Below are 11,737 nucleotides of genomic sequence, written 5' to 3'. Positions count from 1 at the left end.
ATGTACCATTTGTGAAATTTAATTTTGATTTTAGGTTTGTAATCTATGTCCTTGTAAATTGCACTAGCTGGTTTTCTTAATAGCACAGCTTTTAGCATGCATAAATGTAAATTGCTGCAGAACCTGCAAGTCTTTAACATCAGGTCACAGACCATACTTGTATTTAGTCTGATCCTACATACTTGCAAAGTTTTTGTTGATGGTTCTGGGAAGTCTCATAAAGCTTAAGTGGTTTGGTGTGAAGATAACAGATGGCATCATTCTGTGAAAATTATTGAAGGTTCAACCCAATTAGCAGAACTTGGCGCAGCTTTACATTACTTAGAGCTTTTTAAGGAGGAACCTCTAAATTTGATTCGTGATTTTGAGTACGTACTCAATATCCAACGCACGTATCTGATTCCGAACTTTCTCTTTTTTTTTAAGAAAAAAAAAAGGGGGGGAAGTAGGGGAAACACCACAAAACCAACTGTCAAAAGCATTGTATGTGATGAAACACTTTGCAAGTATGACCCAAAACCATGCTAAATCAGAATGAACCTACATTAGTTATGGTCAAATCACTAGTTAATGGTAAATGGAAAAGGCCACATCGATTGATAACCTGGGGAAAAGGTTATGTTTGGTCATTACAGGCCAAGGATCGAAGTGGATTCCCACGAAATGGGTCAAGCCATGGCTGAATAAAGACAACAAAGATTTAATGAATGCAGGTGGACAGGAGGGAGATAAGTTGTGAGGACTGTTTCAGACGTAAACCATGAATCCTAATTCAGTGTTATAGATGCTCACAGACCTGGTGATCTAGAAGCCTATTAGCAAGCAGGTGGTGTACTTTCTGTGGAGAATGGCAATTTGAACAAATAGCAGGAGAGCCAAAAGGGCGATATTACACTTAGATAGTCAATGCAAAAATGAGGTAAAATTATGAGACATTCCTACCATAGTACCTACTGCACTTTTTCTCACTGATCTAGCAGCTGGTAAAGCTTTAGGAGACATATTAAAGTTCAGCTATTGTTCTTTTAAATAGGTTAATTTAACTCTTGAAATACTAATAATAGATGTTGATGGTATTAGACATGTTACTCTACAAAATCACGCAGTTATAAATGTTCTACTTTTAACATTAGGATTATGGTTGTGCTGTATTAACTTATTTGTTTATTCTAAATCTATTAATAAGTGCTTTAGACAAACTAGAACCGTACATTAATAAGATGGCCGTAGTAAAGTTAAGGTTTGACATATAGCTTATAAGTTTTGGAATAAGTGGGTAGTTGTTTGATCTTATTAAATAAGGCTTAATTGCATTATATGTAACTGTAATTATTGTGTTAATCATGTGCTGTATATTGTAGTGTATTTCAAAGATGATTCAGCACGCTGCGAATGGGGCCTGGCTGGTTCAAGAAGAAAAAAGGGGGAATTGTGGAGGGGTTGCTGTTAGATGGAGATTTGATACTGAACCAGCCAGGAATTTCAAGGCTGGGAACAGGACCTGCTGTGGAGAGAAGCAACTCTGAAATAACAAGGCCCGAACGTGGTGTAAATCAACGGACCTATCGGCAGTGAGACTTCAGCACGTAGACAGCTCGTGAACATAGATGATATCCAATTAGCGAAGGCATGCTTGGAGCGTGGACGCGTGATCAGAGAATAGTTGCATATATAAGGAGGCTTTTTTCTGTAATAAATGGCTTTGCGTGATTCACATTGAATAGGAATGCTGAGCCCTTTATTCACTCCAACAAGTGGACAAAGGAAGGGCTACAGATGTAATCTATCTGGACTTCTGTGAAGCCTTTGACAGTCCCCCAATAACGTCCTTCTCTCTACATTGGAGAGGTATGGTTTTGATGAATGGATATTTTGGTGGATGAGGAACTGGCTAGATGGTCGCACCCAGACATCAGGAAGAATTTTTTTACAATAAGGGTCGTGAAACACTGGAGCAAGATGCCCAGGGAAGTGGTAAATGCCCCATCCCCGGAAACATTCAAGGCCAGACTGGATGGGGCTCTGAGCAACCCGGTCTAGTTGAAGAAGTCCCTGCTCATTGTCAGGTGGTTGGACTAGATGACCTTCAAAGATGCCTTCCAACCTGAACTATTCTATGATTCATGTACTAGATCATTTTGATATGTAAAATGAAAAAAAAGAAACATCAGTCATTCATTAGAGAGAATGAGAAGCCACCACTATTCTTGCTATTATTTCACAGACTGATGAACTCATGGATCCAATTCAGTATGACTTTCAGCACTGCCAACTGGGACAGTGGAATGACAAGCAGCTCTTGGGTGAATTTTCTGTTCTCTATTCACAGCGTTGTGTCTGGCTAATTTTTCTTAGGGCAAAAATCCACCGAGGACAGGAAAAGAACAGTGGAGCAACTGTGATCTCAGTGAGAAAGCCACAAAGCTTAGTTTCAACATGCTATATTTTAAAATTCACTTGGCTTGCCCCCTCCCATCACCAGTTAAGTATTTGTTTCCAAAATACAAAGAAATTTTGTTTGAACATGAAATTTTGTTAAGCATTATATAAGGTGGTCTTTTCAGGATGGTTAGCTGACTTCCTATGGACAAGGAACAATTGCCAGTGGAGAAGAAGCAAAGCTAGTGACTGGAGACAATAGAGTTTGTGTACTTTCAGCTTTCATATTCACCAGAAACAGCTGACATTAGAAGCAATAAAATAATTTGATTTCATTGTCTAATCAATCCTTTTCCTTTCAACATATAGTGCTAAGAAGATGCTAATTATGAGGCTATGCTTTTCTGTTGCCCTAATATAAATTCTCATTATCGTGAGTGAGAATAAGGAAATAGACTGCCGTAATGCAATGATGAAAATTTGTGCATGATGCCATCACAGGAAAATTCACCAGAAGAAAAGGGAAGTAACAAGCAACAGGAATATTTTATTTTAGATTTTTTTTTCTGCATAGAGGCCAAAATTTGAGGTGTGCCAAGTATTACAGCCCTAATCCTGTCTGGTGCTAGCTATTTGCTCAACACTAGCTGGAATACATGGAAGAGAAAGTAAATCTCTCAGTGCCAAGGAACTTGATTTAAGTAACATACTTTGAACTCTTCTGTTAAATGTCTTGGAAAGAACGGGTTTTGACTTGGAAAGAAGACTATTTTTTTGACTGAATTGAAAGTGAGAAGTTGCCTACGCAGAAGGGTAGAGAAAGAAAACACACAGGCCTTAAATGGTGTCATTAATTTAGTTAGAAGAGTGCAAGACAGGTTAATAGACCCAAGATGGCGGCAGCTTTTGGGGAGTTGCCAAAGCCTCAGTACTGACAATTTTTGTTGTTATCCCTATGACTTTTATCCTAATGACTTTTGTTGTTATCCTAATGACTTTTTTAAAGGGATATGATTGGTCTGAAGATTACTATGGTGGTGTGGACCTGTCTTCAGATGTTTGAACAGGTAGGAGAAAATTTGTAACAAAAAGCTTTTAATAATGAGCCTCTCTGCCCCCCCACCCCTCCCACAAATATCTAACTGTGGTGTTAATGTTCATGAAATTTTTTTATCAACAAAACTGGAGAAAAATAGTTGCTTTTGAAAAAGCATCTTGATATAGGTTAATCATTCTGGTAGGAACAGGACCCTCACCTCTTTCAATTTATTTAGTCCAGAGGAAGGGGAACTCAGTTTTTTGAGAGGAGCTGCTTCTTGATTTTTATTTTCTTTTTCAATCCTAGCATCAGAGGGTCTTCAGATGGTTACCACCCTCTTTTCCATGGCAGGATGTCTGGGTGAGGCATGCTGTAGAGGCAAATATTTAAAATTTCTCATAGAATTGCAAGATAACCTAGGTTGGAAGGGACCTAGTCTACTATCCACTCAGAGGAGGGCAAGCTAACATCATGTTCCAGAAAAGGGTTTTCCTTTTCCTCTTTTGTATGACAAGCTATGCTTTCTTTAAAGAATACATTATCCATGTGAAAAAAATAAACCAGTTAAAAATGCTTTTATCAGCTAGTATTTGTGTGTCTGTGTGTTCAAATTATGCAATACCATCACTTCACTTTGTTAGGAGTGATGACATACAGGAGTCAGGATTTATTTTCAAGATATGACAGTTCTTCCTGAACTGAATCTCCAGATGTTAGTGTGTCCTGTAAGACTTAGTCATTGCCGTACCCACACAGTAGTCTAACATAAGCTTTAAAAGAATTCTTGAGATAGACTCAATTGGCAATTTTATTGCAGCCTCACGAATATTTAGGTCATTTTTTGCTCTCTCTCTGCAGTCACAAGATTTAAAACCTGTGACAATGAAAGGTTCATAGAATCATAGAATAATTTCAGTTGGAAGAGACCATCAGGATCATCAAATCCAACCATAACCTAATTCTAACACTAAACCACGTCCCAAAGAACTTCATTTAAACACCTTTTAAACACCTCCCGGGATGGTGACTCCACCACTTGCCTGGACAGCCTGTTCGAATGCCTGACAACCCTTTCTGTGAAAAATTTTTTCATAATATCCAATCTAAACCTCCCCTCACACAAATTGAGGCCATTTCCTCTTGTCCTATCACTTGCTACTTGGGAGATGAGACCAACAGCCTCTGTGCTACAACCCCCCCTCAGGTAGTTGTAGACAGCAATAAGGTCTTCCTCCAGCCTCCTTTTCTCCAGGCTAAACAGCCCCAGCTCTCTCAATCATTCCTCATCAGACTTGTGCTCCATACCCCTCACCAGCTTTATCACCCTCCTCTGCACTCTCTCTAGTACTGCAATGTCCTTTTTATGATGAGGGGCCCAAAACTGAACACATTATTCAAGGTGGGTCCTGACCAGCACCGAGTACATCAGCACAATCACTTCTCCAGTCTTGCTGGCCATACTATTCCTGATACAAGCCAGGATGCTGTTGGACTTTTTGGCCACCTAGGCACACTGCTGGCTCATATTCAGACGGCTGTTAATCAACACCTGTAGGTCATTTTCTACCAGGTAGTTTTCTAGCCAATCTTCCCCAAACTTGTAGCACTGCCTGGGGTTGTTGTGTCCCAAGTGCAGGACCTGGCACTTGGCTTTGTTAAACCTCATCTACTGGCCTCAGTCCAACAATCCAGCCAGTCCAGATCCCTCTGTGTGGTCTTCCTACCCTCAAGCAGATCAACACTTCCACCCAATTTGGTGTTGTCTGCAAACTTACTAAAGGTGCATTCAATTCTCTCATCCAGATCATTGATAAAGAGATTAGATAGAACTGGACTCAATACTGAGCCCTGGGGAACACCACTGTGACCAGCCACCAACTGGATTTTTTTCCATTCATCACAACTCTTTATGCCCGGCCGTGCAGCCAGTTCTTTATCCACTGAAGAGTACACTCACCCATCTTCAAGTATTGTTTTTGATCCATGACACAGGACCTCAAGAAAATCCCTGTGTCATGAGAATGATAGCAACCTGGTCTCATAAGAACTGTGGTGACAGCTTTTACAAAGCACTGTCTACCCACTAGTAGAATAAAGTCGGCAATTCTTTTAAGGCAGTTGGGCAATTAGATAGGCTCAGTTATGACTAGTGTGATATGGATTCACTGTGCCTTTTTGATGAGATTATAAATCTTAATTTCTCATTTTAATGCCTACTGTCTCCAAGATGTGGAGTTCAGGCTCCCATTATGCCAGGAGTTGTATACATATTTAACATGATATGCCACAGAAATATGAAAAGGGATTAGGGGGTCAGTAAACTGGTATTCCTTGCATCTGATAAAGGGAGGAGAAGTATAAGAGTAAAGATTCAGATCCAAAATTTACTGAAAACATACTATGAATGATTTTTATTAATAAAACAGTTTAGTTCAGTAAACTATGAAATAGGTCTTCATTAATTTATTTGCTCAGCATCAAAGTCGTAAGGCAGTCTGAAAACTGAACTTAGTCTCAGTGAATGTCTTTAGGGTGTGAATTGCTATGTATTCTAGACATGTCTTGCTGTATAACTTCGTATTTGAAAAGAAAAAAAAAAATTCAGAAAATTGCGTCTCAGCAGTGTTGTTGATACATGCACCAGTCTTTGGTAGTTCTAAAAACTTTTCCTGACTACTATGAAAGTCTTCCATTGCTACAAGTTCATTTCAAGTAATTAGAAGCATCTTATTTCCTTCTTGGAATTTCATAGCCACAGTAATTGCATGTTGAAAACACCATGCTTTTTTGTGCTCTTTGTGTTTAAAGTTCAGACTGGGTCATGGAAGCAACTGGATCAAATCCATGAAGAAACATGTGTGAAAAGTCCATAGCCTTTCTGCATTGAAGTTGAAAAGCATGCTGTGGCTTTAAATCAAGTGCAGATGATAGATTAAGAGACATCATCTGCAGCTGGAGTTGTTGGTCAGCTGAGTGGTGTGGCCAAGAACATGTCTTGGCAAGCCACATTGAAGATCCATGATGATGCAGATACAAGGCTTGCAAACCCCACTGATGTGGTATGTTTCTTCTCAAAAAGCAATTGCATTAGAAGCTTTTCTTTGAGATACAGTAACTAGTTTTTTGAAATATCTTTCTGGAGGCTGAAGGAGCCTCAGGAGACTGTTCTACCCCTTCCTCAGTGACTAGTGATGTGAGGTGGCCAGCCTCAGCCATAGTAACACAAGGTGGCATCATGTAATCTGAGGAGGGTAATGGAGCGTTCAGCAACAAACTTTCCCCTCTGGATCCCCAGGTAAGCACAGAGTGGAACACAGCCTTAAATATCTCTGTGCCATCTAAATGGCAAACAGACATTCAAATGTGTGAGTGGAAGCAAATGAGCTCTGGACAACATAGACGTTATTTTCTGACTTGAGACCCGGACTAAACAGGCAGAAGGAATAACTCACGGAACAAAAAGCACGTGCCACATTTCCATCTGAAATGTAGTGACAGCTTTGGAAATGTGTCAGTGCATTATATTGGCTCTGACCTTTGTATCTCATTTAGCCTTCCTGCAAGGGAAGCTAAATCTCATTCGACAAATCTCCAAAGCTTGCTTTACCTCAAAGGAGCCATTTCAGTATACTAATAATTATTGAACAAACAAACAAGAACACACAAAAACCCCAACCAAAACCAACCAACCAATCAAGTCCCCAGAAAAAACAATGCACACACAAAACTCAAACACACTAACAAAACAAACTCAAAAATCCACCCCCAAATCACTATCTTTTTGCATCAAAAATTTTCACGTTTTTCCTTGAAGAGGACAAAGACATTAAAAGAGCCCCAAATTTGGTGGTGAAAACTTTGGGCCAACAGATGGATGAAGCATGGCAGAGAGCATCCTGCCTGTTGTGCTACAGATGTGTTCATTACCTTCTGGACTTCTGTCTGCAGTCATCTCTCAAATCCCAAGAAATGCTTAAGGGCAACTAAGGTAAATTAAACATTGTAATCCTTCAGTCTCTAGCTCCTTTTTCTACTGACATATGCTTGCAAAAAATTGGAGTGGTAGTAGTTTTAGTGGGAAAATAATCTGAAACCAGGCTGGTACCTAACTCTTTGCTTCAGAATGATGACAAACCTAGCCCAGAAATGAAGACCTGATGGCCTCCTACCAAAACATACCATTTCATCCATCTCCTTTTTCTTCCCAGGAGTAATAATTATTTCAAAAGAATCCAAGATTAAATCTCAGATAACAGCTCATCACTATGTATAAATGTCAGAGTCCATCAGGGAGTTTTAATTAGCTATTTTTCTAGCAAGTCTGGATCTCTCTCTTCACTACCTTTCTTCATCTTTAAAACAACATTTTGTCATTTCTGATTTCATCCACTAGATGTTTCTTATTGAGTTATAAACTTTGAATGTTTTACCTCCACATCAGGGAAATACTGTCCTTCAGAGAAAGTCCCTGAAGAAAGTTGCAGGCTTTTTGCATTTAGTGTGGCTATTTCAAATACTGAAAAACACACAAAAAAAAGGAAAAGGAGACTCATGGATCTATTAAAAGAAATTGAGATCTTATACAACTTATCCAACATTCTTTGTTCTTTTCAGTTCACACGAGCATATAATTTTTTTTGTTTAAGGATTTCTGTTAAATACATTTGGCATAATAAAACTATGCGTATTTAATATTGTTGATAATACTGCTTTGGCTTTGAATTCTATTCTACAGAAGTGAAATACGCTCTGCTTTGAGAGTGCAAAAAAGAAATAATTTGGATTGGAGTAGATATAAACTTTTATGCCAGATTTGTACTGAATTGAGTTGAACTTTTACATGAATGTGATTGAGACTATATTTGTCCTTAGGAGGGACAAGATTTTTGGATACCAAGCTTCACTGTTCACTGTTCTAGCAAGGGCTTTTGCATGGAACTACAGAAAGCTCTGCACAGAGAAATCCTACGAAGAAGAATTTTTTTTTTTTTTTTTGAGCACAGACTGAATAGAACTGAAAGCTTCACATGAGTTTTCTGGATTGTTTTGAAAGTAGAAACCAGTGACTCAGAGGATGTGTTCTATTGCTGACATTTCACAAGCCACTGTGATAACTTAAGACAACCAATTTACCTTTTCTATGCCCAGTCACCTCCTTTATTGAAAACAAAAAAAGTGGTGTTTTTTTTTTTAGTTAGATTTGCAAAAATAAACAAACCCAACTCTAAAAATCAAAATATTCAACTTCCTCTAATTACTTATTTTGGTCAGATCACCTCTGTGCCGGTGTTAATGTACTAAAACTTGCAATTGCTTTTCAGGAAAATGTGAATTTCACCGTTATGTTCCTTTGGGGTTATTTATTGTTTCTTTTATTTGTTTTTTTCCTGTCGAAAGTTCCTTCTCTCTGTCTCCTTGGTATACCTTGTAGCAATGACAATTTTGATTAGGCTAGAGGAAGCAGGATGGAGTTAAACAATGTGTACTAACAAAGTAGTTTGATAATAAACCATTAATTTCTACCCATATATCCTCAGTACTTAGAACTTCCAAGATTTTGAAATTAGGTTCTCTATATTCCTGATACTATATAAATAAAATGAAAAATGAAAAAAAAAAAAGCGTAGGTTTGGTCTGTGAGGTATAATTTTAGGTCTGCCTACAGATGGTTTTGATTTTTTGGATTGTTATCATTACGCACGTTAATATTTCATGGTGGGATGTAGCTGTTCCTAGTGATACACAATGTTTCAGTCTGGCTTAGGACCATGCTACTTGAGAAAGTGGTCTACACTTTAACTACTAGATGATCCTTTATCAACAGAAATGGATTCTCAACCCTTCAGAGCAGCTATGCTCAGTTTTAAGAATTTACATCCAGAGGCATTTGTAAATATTGCATTATTGTGAGAGGGACCTCCAAGAAGCAAAACAGACTATTTGCTCATACAATATCCCTGGATATCAGAGTATATTGACATCTGTCATTTAAAACAAATGAACAAACAGACAACCACCACCACAACAAAACCAACCAAAAACCCACACCACCTTATTTTAAAACAATAGGAGTTCGAAAAGAAAAATGCTGCTTTGGGGAAATTAGTAGAGGTGAGAGAGACTTGTTCAAAACAAACAGGTAGAAGACCAAACTCCCATCATATTATCCAATTTATTAGATGACAGTCAGTAGTGTAAACTTACCTTCCAGTTTCCTACTGGTCTACTTCTGACCAAAAATGGAGGATAGTTCAAGTGGACAAATGAGGTTGGCTATTTGAGTGTTTTTTCCACATGTCAACTACCAAGGCTATGAACCAGGGGCTTGACCCATCCCCTGCATAACCCCACTGGGAACTTAGCCTGTCTCTTTTTGCTGTGAGCTGCAGTAATAACTTTCCTCATGTGGAACTGCATTTACTGAAACCAGAGTGAACTGGCCTCACAAAAGGCATTGTTATCACCTCCTAGTAACCTTGCAAAGCACAGGATGACAAGATGCTGCTGTGTGTTTTCACAACCCTGCAGTAATTAGTGTTTGGCACCTGTAATGGAAATAAAGTGCATAACTTCAGAATTTTCAAAATGGCACTGTTTTCATTATATGCTTAGTTTTTCAAAGAACATAGAGGCAGATACATCAAAATGCCAAGAAACTTTTTTGAATTAAAGCCTCTTTTTTCTTTTCTTCTCAAGGTATGCAAATAGATTGAGCCATTAAAGAGAAAGATAAAAGGAAACTCAAACACTGTTTATACACAGCCTTTATGACTGCAGCTAGTAATTTTGTAGGAAACATTGTTTTGACTGGAGCAAGTTATAGTGCAGCTTGACATAACTCAAGGCTCCTTTGCAGTGCTACAGAGGCAGCGACTGGAAAGATGCCTTACCTAGTTTTGGAAGGTTTCACCTCACAGCACAGACCCTGCATCCAGACTTCATGCGGTGGTCTGCACAGGTGGCATTCTTATACCCTTACCCTAGCCCTAATCCCTAACCCTAGCCCCTGCTGCCATTCAGCTGCTTATGCTCATGCTTTGGGTTACTTAGTTGGCCCATGTTTGGAGGAAAAGAAGAGAGTGGATTACAGCTGGTTCCCCTCTTCTGCAATGGAGCTTCCTCTGGTACAGCTTAATACCCGCACTATATGTGATTGAATACCACTGACATAACGTACCTTAAATAAGGTACATATAATGTACCTTCAGAACAGCACTGCATTGTATTTACCCTTAGAAAATGGGCAGAGCTGTCAGCATGAAAAAGTGCTGTTGTCAAAATAACTTGCATAGATCTCCTGAACCTTTTAGCCCAAGATTTTTCCTGAGAAGCTTGGGATCAAGATCCTTGTTATTTAGGTAGCAGGACAGAGTTTGGGTGGAGGGTTTCACTGAGGTAACTTTTTTTTTAATAACCCTGACACTGTAGCTTTTCTCATCAGCCTTGAAATAGTTAGCAAGGACATTCAGTTCTGTACTTCACAGTAGATGCTGCCTGACCTCTCGATTCTGGGCCTAACAGCCAAGTAAGTTCAAATAAACTGTTCCAAATGCAGAAGTGCTAATTCAGGCAAAATTCACTGTTTGTTTTCTTTAGGTAAAGACTAAATCAAAACTGAATCAGGACTTTTGGAATTGGCACCTTAAAAGCTGAAAGACAACACTTCAGAGACAATTAATAGAAGATCAATGCATTAGAGTTCAGTACAGAGAGCACAATTTTTTTATTTTTTTTTTAATATATATATTATCTACAAGCACAAGCTTTCATATTTTTAATGTAAAAATGCATACAGATCATAATATATATAAAAATCAACTAGCCTTGTAGCAAACTGCCAGATGCAACTATCCCCAGGTTTGGGGACAACTTGTCTGGATCCAAGTGCAAACCCAGTGGCTGATCTTCACTTCCATCTGTGGTTGCACTGAACCCCCAGATATGAAGATTCTCAAACTTCCAGGGAAGTCTTGGTTCCCGATCCAGGTCTTGCAGCATGGGCATGACTAACTCTTCATCAATTGAAGATAAATATTTAAAAACTTCATAAATGACAATCAACTTGTTGTAGGTAACAAGTATCCATTTAACCTGTCCTCCCCCTTCTTGTTTATCATCCTTTCCATCCTCTCTCTGCAAAAATGATAACAGGCAGAGGAGAGGAATTTAATGTTAGCATCATCTATGTACATTTATATAGCAGCAGTAGAAACAGAATTTAAACTGTTGATGTCTGCTGCAGAAAGGCTACTATATGTGGGTTCATGGTACATTTGGCCTTCTCAATGCTTGGGCACTTTTTTGGCTCAATTTGTACAT

The sequence above is a fragment of the Nesoenas mayeri genome (assembly GCF_963082525.1).
Source record: "Nesoenas mayeri genome assembly, chromosome: 1".
In the NCBI taxonomy this organism is placed as follows: Eukaryota; Metazoa; Chordata; class Aves; order Columbiformes; family Columbidae; genus Nesoenas; species Nesoenas mayeri.
This window is presented reverse-complemented; position numbering follows the sequence as displayed.